The sequence below is a fragment of the Lynx canadensis genome, chromosome A2 (genome assembly GCF_007474595.2).
Source record: "Lynx canadensis isolate LIC74 chromosome A2, mLynCan4.pri.v2, whole genome shotgun sequence".
NCBI lineage: Eukaryota > Metazoa > Chordata > Mammalia > Carnivora > Felidae > Lynx > Lynx canadensis.
Genome location: NC_044304.2, coordinates 73236043 through 73248330, shown reverse-complemented (window position 1 = coordinate 73248330; position 12288 = coordinate 73236043). Strand labels below are relative to the sequence as shown.

Below are 12288 nucleotides of genomic sequence, written 5' to 3'. Positions count from 1 at the left end.
TAATAAATAAAAATAATTAAAGACATCCGTTTCCAAAACAGATTGGATTGGTAGGTCTAAAACCTTTTCCCAGTTAGGTGTTCCTTCCCTGAATCACTTTAGTCAGTGAATTCTTTAGGAAATATTCCTGCAGTTTTGGGTTAAACGGAAGCAGAGTGACCTTGAGTCTTCTCTTTTGCTGCCTTTCCTTCTTTTTATTAATTTTAAAGCAGCTGTTGGGATTTCAGTGTCTTGAGATACAAGTATTTGTTGCTTTTATTGCCTGTTTCATTTTCACAAGTCTAAGAAAAATGTGTATAGCCTTTTCTTAAAATATTTAAGGGCATCAGTTTTCTTTCCATCTGCCAGGAGAATGGAGGATGGATATATCTCTTTGCTCTATCCCATAGAAGTGCTTATGTGTACAAGACTTTATTATCGTGCGTGGTTTTGTTTCAAGAGTACTGAACTCAACCACGAATATGTGGTTTTTTTTTTTTAATGTTTATTTATTTATTTTGAGAGAGAGAGAGAGACAGGCAGAGAGTGGGGGCGGGGAAGAGAGAGAGAGAGGGAGGGAGAGAATCCCAAACAGGGTCCATGCTCAGCGCAGAGCCCAACACAGGGCCTGATTCTGTGAACTTTGAGATCGTGACCTGAGCTGAAACCAAGAGTCAGACGCTTAACTGACTGAGTCATCTAGGCGCCCTGGATCTTGGACTTTTAAATTTGTATATTCACATGTTAAAATGAAATAACTTAAAAACAGTTGTTGTGAAGCATTACTCTGGTTCCTTTAGTGCACTGTGATATATACTCTGACAGGGGTAACCACCCAGCATGTGCTCAACCTTAGTATTTGTCAGTCACTAACAGCTCTTCTGTCTTCTGTTATCCTACTTGGGAGATTTTTGTTCTAGCTAAGCAGATAAAGACAACACTCATTGAGTGCTTACTAAGTGCCCAGCATTACTTTATGTACTTTACTTTATGTATGTATTAGGTAAACTTAACTTCCATATACTGTATTTCTTTCTTTCACACGGACACATCTTTATATCTTAATTAATCGATCCAGTGAATGGTTATTGCACATGTTCCCTCTCTATGCTGGGAACTGGCAGGCACTGGTGATAAAGCAGGCAACGGCGGGGGGCGGGGGGGGCACAGTCCTTAAGTGGAGAAAACAAACATTAGCAGAAAGTAAACATTAAATACAAATAAAAAGAACTCTGAAAAAGGGCTCTATATACTATTAACATATACAACAGTGTGCCTCAGACCATTATAATAGTGTACTTCCAAAGTTCTCTGCAAAATGTGTTTTGACAGCAAAGAATAAAAGCAGAAGTGGAGAGAATTAGGCCACATTGGGAGTTCCCTTTAATAGTACTCCCTGTTGTCAGCAATATTTTATACCTCTTGGCAGAGGAAGGAACACTTCCGAAAGCTCTGGCTGATATCTTCAACTAGCCAATGCAGATGCATTATTGCCAGTTATATCATATTTCTCGTGAACTTTTATCTACCTTGTCAGATGACTGAATGGAACCCAGGCTTCTCTATCATGTATCGTTGTCCTGAGGCTTCACCACATCACCCTACACTGTGCAGCCTAACACTGTCGGGATGGTTGGTCAGGGAAGGCTTCTCTGAGGACCAGATGTATAAGGTGCGACCCAGTTAGGCATCAGCCTGGTGACCAATGCTGGTGTCTAAATGCTGGAGAGTCTGGTACGTTTGAGGAGCCAAAAGAATGCCAGTGTCATTGGATTGTTGTGAGCTGACAAAGAAGGGGGAAAATTAGGTTGGGGAGGTAGGACATGGTAGCTGAACTTAGTCTTTAGGGTCTTATTATATTACTTAACAGTTTGATAAAAAGAGAAGATACATTATTATATATACACACTTTTTAAGTGATGATCCGATATAATTCTTCCTAGAAAATGATGTTCCTAATGTATAGACTATCATCATGATAATAAAACCTCAAAATGCATGTTTTTTTTAAATGTTTAATTATTTTTGAGAGAGAGAGAGAGAGAGAGAGAGAAAGAGAGAGACAGAGTGTGAACTGGGAAAGGGGCAGAGATAGGGAGATACAGAATCTGAAGCAGGCTCCAGGCTCTGGGCTGTCAGCCCAGAGCCCGATGCAGGGCTCGAACTCACAAGCCTGAGATCATGACCTGAGCCAAAGTTGGACACTCAACTGACTGAGCCACCCAGGCGCCCTGCATGTTTTTTTTAAATAACAGGATAATATTGCGCTTTTTATCCCAACGGGGTATCACCTAAGTATATAATGTAGGGTAAAATTTGTGAAAGCAGTCTCTATGATGAAATTTAAGCAAACCAGTTACAGTTGACTTCCACTAGATCTCAAATCTGGACTTTTAGGTTAGGCATGCTGTGGTGTTGTCAGATAAGATTCATATTTGATTGTGGAGGAAAAGCTAACCAATGCCTGCACTGTCCTGGACCCATGCTTGATGCTTTACATACGCTGTTACAGGTTTTGATCCTCACATCAATCCTTCTAGGTAGGCATTGATAAATTCTGTAACAAAAGCTTAAAGGGTTAGATAACTTGTCCAGAGTGCTGTCATGATATATGAAGCGCAAAAGCCAGACTTTTAACCCAGATTTCCTTTACTCCTTACACCCTGGCACTATATCCACTCTCCATACTGCCTGAAGAATGAATTTTGATTTTTATTGTATTTGCATTTTGCCTACACAGGCTACATGATATGATATGTTACAGTTAGTGAATCAATCATGCGTTGTAGGGAGAAAGCATTTGATTAAGAGTCTGGAGGCCTGACTGTATCTAATTTCTCTTGTGTAATGTTTACTGGCTGCCTAAAATGTGCCCAAGAGAATAATAAGCCTCATAAGACCATGGTCTTTGCTTGGTCACTGCTGTATCTCTGCCTAGAACAGTCTGGCACTTGGTAAGCACTTAATGAATACATGTCGAATGAATGAATAAATGAATATCTGGCACTGTGCTGTGTGACCTTGAACATATCACCTAGCTTCTCTGTGTTTCAGTGAAGTGCACCTCGAAGTGATACTCACATATTTTCTCTTCAAGGTATTAGATTAAGCAAATAAAATATCTCTTATAAAACATAAACGCACAAAATTGTGTGTAATGTGAGATAGTATATAAAATAGTCAGCAAGTGCTTGGTATATCTGTAGTTTTCTCATCTCCACTCTTAGAGATACTGATTTGTGGGCTTATCATTAATGCATATTTAATGATGACCCCAAATGTTTCTGATGGAGATGGTTTGAGAAACACTTGGAAACATTGTATGAGGTATTATTATTAAAAACCCCTTTGCACTGAAAGTAGGCAGCAGATATTCTTTGATAGCCTCTGACAGAAGCCAATGACTTACTAAGGTCTATATATTATGATTAAATTATAATCTTGTACTTCAAACAAAATCATATTATCTTTTTCATGTTCATGGCTGTATGTTAACTAGTCATTACTCAAAACAGGTATCTATCTATCTGTCTATCTTTTTTTTTTTTCATGCATAGGGAATATGGAGAAGGGTTGGGAACAAAACCAATAAGTATGAGATTTTGAAAAGTAGATGACTGATAAATATGTAACATGTATTCTGAGTAATAATTCACCTATAATTTATAGTACACGTAAACACCAAGATGGATTATTTTAATCGGTCAATGAACAATGATGTATTTACCATATGTGTATAGTATTGTATTAGATATCATAAGTTTAGTATCTTACTCTATAAGTAACAATTTGATTGACTAGATTCAACATATACTTACGGAAAAATTAGAAAAGAATAGAAATAGAAATAAAATGATAGAAAAATGCATAAAATTAAGTGGAATGCTCTGTAGCAGACAATATAGAGAGCTGTAAGATAGAGGATCTCTAACTTTTTCTTCCGGAGAAGCAACTTTTGAAAGCCTTTGAGTTTTATGATCCTAGAGGCCTGGGTTGGGAAATGTGTATGTGTGTGGGTGTGTGTGTCTGTATGTGGGATGTTGATCGTGCATTAAGTGCTTTGCAAGCAGCTGAGAATGGCAGATATGTGAGGACAAGTTGGTATGGGAGCAGTTGTCAGCTGTTTCTGTGAGATCTTCCAGGGTGGGGACAGCCTCTTATTCAACCTGATGTCTTAGTGCCCAGAACAATAGGTACTCTAAAAATGTTTTCTTTTTTTAAATGTAACTAATAAATTCTTCAAAAGCCAATTTATGGCTCACTTGAAATATGTTGTAGAGAATTTACTCTAACTTGAAGTAAAATATAAGTGTGGCTCAGAGCAGAGAAAGTGGCAAGATTTGAGTTGAAGGCCACCTGGAAAAGTGGATAGCATTCAGATGGATGGAGACATTCGTAGTGGAGATCAGAGTGGATAAAGACAGAGAAGCAGGATGGAATCAGGCTTATGTAGGGCAAATATATGGGCTAGGTATGGAAGAGCTGAGTTAAGGTTTCAGAAGAGTGGGAGAAAAGTGGTGAAGGTGCTACTTTGCAAAGTCTAAGTTCAAGCGAAGAAGTTGGGATGTTGTTTGCTCATGGTGGAGTTATGGAGGTGTTTGAAGGGGTATGATGTGATGAAAGCTGTACTTCAGATTAGTTTGTCTCAAGTGTGCAGGATTGATAAAATGAGGTTCACAAGCAATGCTTCTCAGATATTTATCTTTCCTTTTAAAACCAAAGGAAGCACTTGGGGCACCTGGGTGGCTCAGTCGGTTAAGCGGTCAACTTTGGCTCACGTCATGATCTCATGGTTCGTGGGTTCAAGCCCTGCATCAGGCTCTGTGCTGACAGCTCGGAGCCTGGATCCTGCTTCAGATTCTGTGTCTCCCTCTTTCTCTGCCCTTCCCCTGTTTATGTTCTGTCTCTGTCTCAAAAGTAAACATTAAAAAAAATTAAGTGAAAGCCAAGGAAGCACAAATAATGGCATAAAGAGAAAATGCTCTTACGGTGCTGTCCAAAGGCACTGTATTACATTTAGTTTGTATTTTATTTTGAAGATGTAATACATTCATATACTAAATCTACAAGACATGTGAATATGTTGACCATATAATTTAACTATAACCAGGACTCTTTTAAGAGTGGAAGAGGGTTTTTTAATAATAACATTGGGGTGTAAACCAGGCTTGTCTTTGCCACCCTAAATTTAAGAGTCTACAGTGTAAATCTCCTTTCCTCAATGTAAATCCGACTGTCTTGTCCTCCTCAGAAACAATCAGTGCTACCACTTTTCCTTGCATCCTTTCAGAGAAACTCTGTTCAAAAATAAGTAAAATAGGGGCACCTGGGTGCTTCAGTCAGTTGAACATCTGACTTTGGCTCACGTCTCCCAGTTCGTGGGTTTGAGCCCCGCATTGGGCTCTGTGCTGACAGCTCGGAGCCTGGAGCCTGCTTCAGATTCTGTGTCTCCATCTCTCTCTGCCCCTTCCCTGCTCATGCTATCTCTCTCTCTCTCAAAAATAAATAAACATTAAAAAATTTTAATAAAAAAATAAGCAAAATAGTCTTCCCTTAGCTTTGAAGAAACACAGTTGGTACTATACTTTCTCGATGTTTTAAAATCCCATAAAAGCTGGGGTATAATTTATACTAGTGAAAAATCTTAAGGGTATGGTTTATTTTTTTTAATGTTTATTTTTGAGAGAGAGAGAGAGAGAGCCAGCAGGGGAGGGGAAGAGAGTAAGGGGGACAGAAGATCCAAAGCAGACTCCATGCTGACAGCAGAGAGCCTGATGTGGAACTCCAACTCACGAACTGTGAGATCATGACCTGAGCCAAAGTCACATGCTTAACCGAATGAGCCACCCAGGCACCCCTTGAGGGTATGGCTTAATGATTTACAAATATATTGTAATATTACAATAATACAATATTGTAATACCACCTTCTCCTAACCACTGTTTTCACTTCTATGGACTATTTTATTTCTTAAACATCTATCAATAGAATCATATTGTAAAGGAGTACCTTAATGTCTGGCTTCTTTTGCTCAACATAATGTTTTGAGGTTCGTTCAATTGTGTGCATTACTGATATGTTTCTACTGCTATATAGTATTTCACTGGTTGAATATATCACAATTTATCTATTGTTTTATTAATGAACATCTGAGCTGTTTCCAGGTTTTGCCTGTTATGAATAAAACTCCCATGAACATTCTTTTGAATGTCTTTTTTTGGACATTCACACTCCTTTATCTTGGGTATATACCTAGGTGTGGGACTGATGGATCATAGGTTAGAGATACATTTAGCTTTAGTAGACTACCAGTTTTCCAGAATGGTACCAGTTTATACTCTGCCAGCAATGAGTGGAAGTTTTAATTATCTTCACCAACTCTTGCCATTGCTAGTCTCTTTAGCTATAGTCATGTTGGTGGGTATGCTGTAGTACCTCATTGTGATGTGAATTTGCATTTCCCTGATGAGTAATGATATACAATTTTTTCATATTGCTAGTGGTCATTTGGATATCTTTGAACTATATGTTAGAATCTTTTCTGGTTTTTTTTTTTTTGGAGCGTTATTTTTTTTTTTTTTCTCATTGATTCATAGGATTTCTTTTTGTATTCTGGATACAAGTGTCTGTCAGAGAAATGTATTACTGATATTTTCTGCCCGTCTATGGGCTTGCCTTTTTAGTATCATAATGATGTTTTTTGATGAGAAGTTTTTAATTTTAAGTCAAATTAATGTTTTCCATTTATTTGTTACTGTCCTTTATGTCCTGTTTAAGAAGTCTTTACTTGCCCTTAAGTCAGGAAGATTTTCTTCTATGTTTTTTTTTTCTAGAAGCTTTAGAATTTAAATTTTCACAATTTGGGTTACATAAACTAAATGTATTGTATTTTATTTCACTTTATATATTTTGGAGCTTATTCTGTATCAGTACACTTCCTTTTATTGTGTCCACATCTACGGATATGCCATAATTTATTTAAGCAGCCTCTTCTTGATGGGCATTTCATTCCTTTTGATTATTTTGCTATTTCCATAAGACTGCAGGGAATATTCTTTTTTAAAAAAATGTTTATTTATTTATTTTGGGAGAGAGTGTGCTCTAGCAGAGGAGGGACAGAGAGAGAGAGAGAGAGGGTGAGAGAGAATCCCAAGTAGGCTGTGCACTGACAGATGTGAGTCTTAATCTATGAACCATGAAATCATGACCCAAGCCAAATTGAGTTGGACGCTTAACTGACTGAGCCACTCAGGTGCCCCTACAGGGAATATTCTTGCATCTGTTATTTTTCACATGTGTAATTATATATATATTAAAAAGTCCCTAGAAGAAAAATGCTGTGTCAAAAGATTTTTTCATTTGTACTTTTGATAGCTATTGATATTCCATGAGATTCAACCAATTGATACTCCTGTCAGTAATGTCTGAGAATAAGGACCTAATTGAAATTTGAAATATTTATGTACAGGCATACCTCAGAGATACTGTGAGTTTGGTTCCAGAGCACCACAATAAGGCCAATATTGCAATAAAGCAAGTCAAATGAACTTTTTGGCTTCCCAGTGAATATAAAATGTATGTTTACACTGTAGTCTATTAAGTGTGCGATAGCATTATGTCTTAAAAAATGCACTTCCTTAACTTAAAAACCCTTTATTGCGAAAAATTGCTAATGATCAGTTGAACTTTCAGTGAGTTATAATCTTATGGCAGGTGGAGGGTTTTGCCTTGATGTTGGTAGCTGCTGACCAATTAGGGTGGTGGTTGCGGAAGGTTGGGATAGATGTGACAATTTTTTTTCTTTAAGTTTTTATTTAAATTCCCATTAGCTAACATACAGTGTAATATTAGTTTCAGGTATACAGGCTCGTGATTCAAAACTTCCATATAGCACCTGCTGCTCATCACAAGCACCATCCTTAATCCGCATCACCTGTTTAATCTGTCTCCCACCCACGTCTCTTCTGGTAACCATCAGTTTGTTCTCTATACTTAAGAGTCTGTTTCTTGGATTGCCTCTCTCTCTTTTATTGTTTCCCTTTGCTCATTTGTTTTGTTTCTTAAATTCCACATATGAGTGAAATCATATGGTATTTGTCTTTCTCTGACTGCCTTCTTTCAACTTAGCATAATACTTTCTAGCTTCATCCATGCCAATGCAAATGGCAAGATTTCATTCCCTTTTATGGCTGAGTAATATTCTATTGTATATATACACCACATCTTTACTCATCTATCTGTCGATGGGCACTTGGGCTGTTACCATGGTTTGGCTACTGTAGATAATGCTCCTATAAACATTGGAGTGCATGTATCCTTTTGAATTAGTAATTTTGTATTCTTTGGGTAAATACCTAGTAGTGCAATTGCTGGATCATAGGGTGGTTCTATTTTTAAATTCTTGAGGAACCTCCATACTGTTTTCCAGAGTGGTTGCCCCTCTTTGCAACCCCACCAATGATGCAAGAGAATTCCTTTTCCTCCACATCCTCAACAACACTTGTTTCTTACATTTTTTATTTTAACCATTCTGAGAGGTATGAGGTAATGTCCCATAGTAGTTTTGATTTGCCTGTCCCTGATGAGCAGTGATGTTGAGCATTTTTTTTGTATGTCTGTTGCCATCTGGATGTCTTCTTTGGAAATTGTCCATTTCTTTTTTTCTTTAATGTTTATTTATTTTTGATAGAGAGAGAGAGAGAGAGAGTGTGTGTGTGTGTGTGTGTGTGTGTGTGTGTGTGTGAATCAGGGGAAGGGACAGAGAGAGAGGGAGACACAGAATCCAAAGCAGGTTTAGGCTCTGAGCTGTCAGCACAGAACCCGACACAGGGCTCAAACCCACAAACTGTGAGATCATGACCTGAGCTGAAGTAGGACACCCAACTGACTGAGCCACCCAGGCGCCCCTGAAAAATGTCCATTTCTTAACTGGGTTATTTGTTTTTTGGGTGTTGAGTTTGCTGAAGTTGCTACAGGCCATGTCTATGGAGGTTACTGTAGCCAGTGCTCTCTTCCAGGATTTTTATGATTTCAGGCCTCACATTTAGGGCTTTAATACATTTTCAGTTTTTCTGTGTGTGTGTGTGTGTGTGTGTGTATGGTATAAAAAGTGGTCCAGTTTCATTCTTTTGCATGTTGCTGTCCAGTTTTCCCATCACCATTTTTTGAAGAGACTGTCTTTTTTCCATTAGATTTTCTTTCCTGCTTTGTCGAAGATTAATTGACCATATAATTGTGGTGGGTTCATCTCTGGGTTTTCTGTTCTGTTACATTGATCTATGTGTCTGTTTTGTGCAGTACCGTACTGTTTTGATCACTACAGCTTTGTAATATAACTTGAAGTCTGCAATTGTGATGCTTCCAGCTTTGTTTTTCTTTTTCAAGGTTGCTTTGCCTATTTGGGGACTTGTGTGGTTCCATTCAGATTTTAGGATTGTTTGTTCTAGTTCTGTGAAAAATGCTGTTGGAATTTTGATAGGGGTTGAATTAAATGTGTATATTGCTTTGGGTAAGTATAGACATTTTGACAATGTTTGTTATTCTGATCCACGAGCATGGAATGTTTTTCCATTTTTTTGTGTTGTCTTCAATTTTTTTCACCAGTGTTTTATAGATTTCAGAGTACAGGTCTTTCACCTCTTTGGTTTGGTTTATTCATAGGTATTTTATTGTTTTTTGTGCAGTTGTAAATGGGATTGGTTCCTTAATTTCTCTTTGTGCCACTTCATTATTGGTGCATAGGAATGCAACAGGTATCTGTACATTGATTTTGTATCCTGCAACTTTACTGAATTCATTTATCAGTTATAGCAGTTTTGCTGGTGGAGTCTTTTGGGTTTTCTCTGTATAGTATCGTGTCATCCTGCAAATAGTGGAAGTTGTAGTTTGTCCTTGCTGATATGGATGCCTTTTGTTTCTTTGTACTGTCCAGTTGTTGTGGCTAGGACTTCCAGTACTATATTGAATAACAGGCAGTAACCTCTGTTGACATCGGCTGTAGCGTCTTCATTCTAGATATGTCTCATGAGACAAGGGAAGCAAAATAAAAAATAAACTATTGGAACTAAATAAAAAAAAAAGCTTCTGCACAGTGAGGGAAATAATCAACAAAACTAAAAGGCAAACTAGGGAATGAGAGAAGATTTTTGTAAATGACGTATCTGATGAAGGGTTAGCATCTCAAATCTACAAAGAACTTATTAAACTGAATCACCAAAAAAACAAATAACCCAATTGAGAAATAGGCAGAAAACATGAATAAACATTTTTCCGAAGAAGACATCCAGATGGCCAACAGACATACAAAAAAATGCTCAACATCACTGCTCATCAGGGAAAGGCAAATCAAAACTACTATGGGACATTACCTCATACCTCTCAGAATGGTTAAAATAAAAAATGTAAGAAACAAGTGTTGTCGAGGATGTGGAAGAAAAGGAATTCTCTTGCATCATTGGTGGGGTTGCAAAGAGGGGCAACCACTCTGGAAAACAGTATGGAGGTTCCTCAAGAATTTAAAAATAGAACCACCCTATGATCCAGCAATTGCACTACTAGGTATTTACCCAAAGAATACAAAATTACTAATTCAAAAGGATACATGCACTCCAATGTTTATAGCAGCATTATCTACCATAACCAAACTATGGAAACAGCCCAGTGTCCTTCGATGGATGAATGGGTAAAGAAGATGTGGTCTATATATACAGTGGAGTATTACCCATAAAAGGGAATGAAATCTTGCCATTTGCAACAACATGGATGAAGCTAGAGGGTATTATGCTAACTGAAAGAAGGCAGTCAGAGAAAGACAAATACCATATGATTTCACTCACATGTGATATTTAAGAAACAAAATGACTGAGCAAAGGGGAAAAGAAAAAGAGGGAAGGAGGCAATCCAAGAAACAGACTCTTAACTATAGAGAATAAACTGATGGTCACCAGAAAGGAGATGGGTAGGTGGGACAGATTAAATAGGTGATGGGGATCAAGGAGTGCCCTTGTTGTGATGAGCACTGGGTGTTGTATGGAAATGTTGAATCACTCTATTACACACCTGAAACTAATATAACACTGTATGTTAACTAACTAGAATTGAAAAGTTATAAAAAGAAGTTAAGCAATGCAGAAAACAATGGATTAGAAAACAAATTATCCTAGATTTCACCACTCAGAAGTTACTAGTAGTAATATTTGGTGAGCATCATTCCAGACATCTGTTTATGCTTTACAAGTGGACATATTCAGATGGCATGATAAATGGAAATAATTTCATAAGAACAAGATCATAATGTATCTTAATTATAATATTCTTGTTGATTTAAAGCCAATAAGTATTAAATTTAGTTGAATTTAACAAAGGAACAATAAATTAAGTGAAATAGAAGGCATTGCTTGAATTTAGCTAAATGTTCCTTCTTTACAAAAGTAATTGTTCATAACAGATCCTTTCAAGGTTGAGACAAGAGATTATGAAAACCCATCAAGTAATGTTGGAGTCATTTCATGCTTCGTTAACTAACCTCATGTTCATTTTTAAACATTGTGTGTTGATTTCGTGCTATAAGAAATTATTAGCATTCTTACATTTCTTCCCTCTATCTCCCTTTCATCACTTCCCAATTGTTGCTGATTAGTACTTTGACTTAGTCAAAGTTTAGTTAGTATTTATACTTGAGTACTTTTTATTCACTTACTCTGTCTCTAATACCAGCTCTAGTCAAGTTCTATAGCACTGAAGTTCTGGACTGCAACAATCATTTCTCCAAGTTGGAGTTGCTTGAGGTATAGGAATAGGAGTGGGGTGAGGTAGAAGAGGTTGAGTGGGGGGTGGTAGGAGGCCAAGCCTTGCAGGACTGAGTGTAGTCTTTACTGGAGCTTACAGTTTCCCTCTTTCTAGACCCCAACAAGTGCCCTGTGCTACACCTGCTTCAGCCAGCCAATGGTGTGTGGAACTCCCAAGAATGGACAAGGCAAATCCTGGTGGCATTTCTTGCCTTGGTTCTGGGCCTTAGACTTTCTTCTTTAAGGACATTTTTTTTAATTTAGTTATTTATTTTGCGAGAGTAGGGGGAGCATGGGGGAGGGGCAGAGAGAGAGAGAGAGAGGGAAAGAGAGAAACCCAAGCAGGCCCTGCTCTGAAGCATGGAGCCAGACACGGGGCTTGATCTCAGGAACCATGAGATCATGACCTGAGCCAAAATCAAGAGTCAGATGCTTAACAGACTGAGCTATCCAGGCGCCCCTCCTTTAAGGGTACTTGTGTTAACTTTTCTGAGAGTTCTTTTTTTTTTTTTTTAACCCTTTC

General features: G+C 37.8%; 1 protein-coding gene across 2 annotated transcripts in view; it reads left to right on the top strand.

Moving 5' to 3' along the window:
* SUGCT (succinyl-CoA:glutarate-CoA transferase) overlaps positions 1 to 12288 on the top strand; it is a 765867-nt gene that overhangs the window by 103866 nt on the left and 649713 nt on the right. The gene's annotated exons all lie outside the window — the stretch shown is intronic.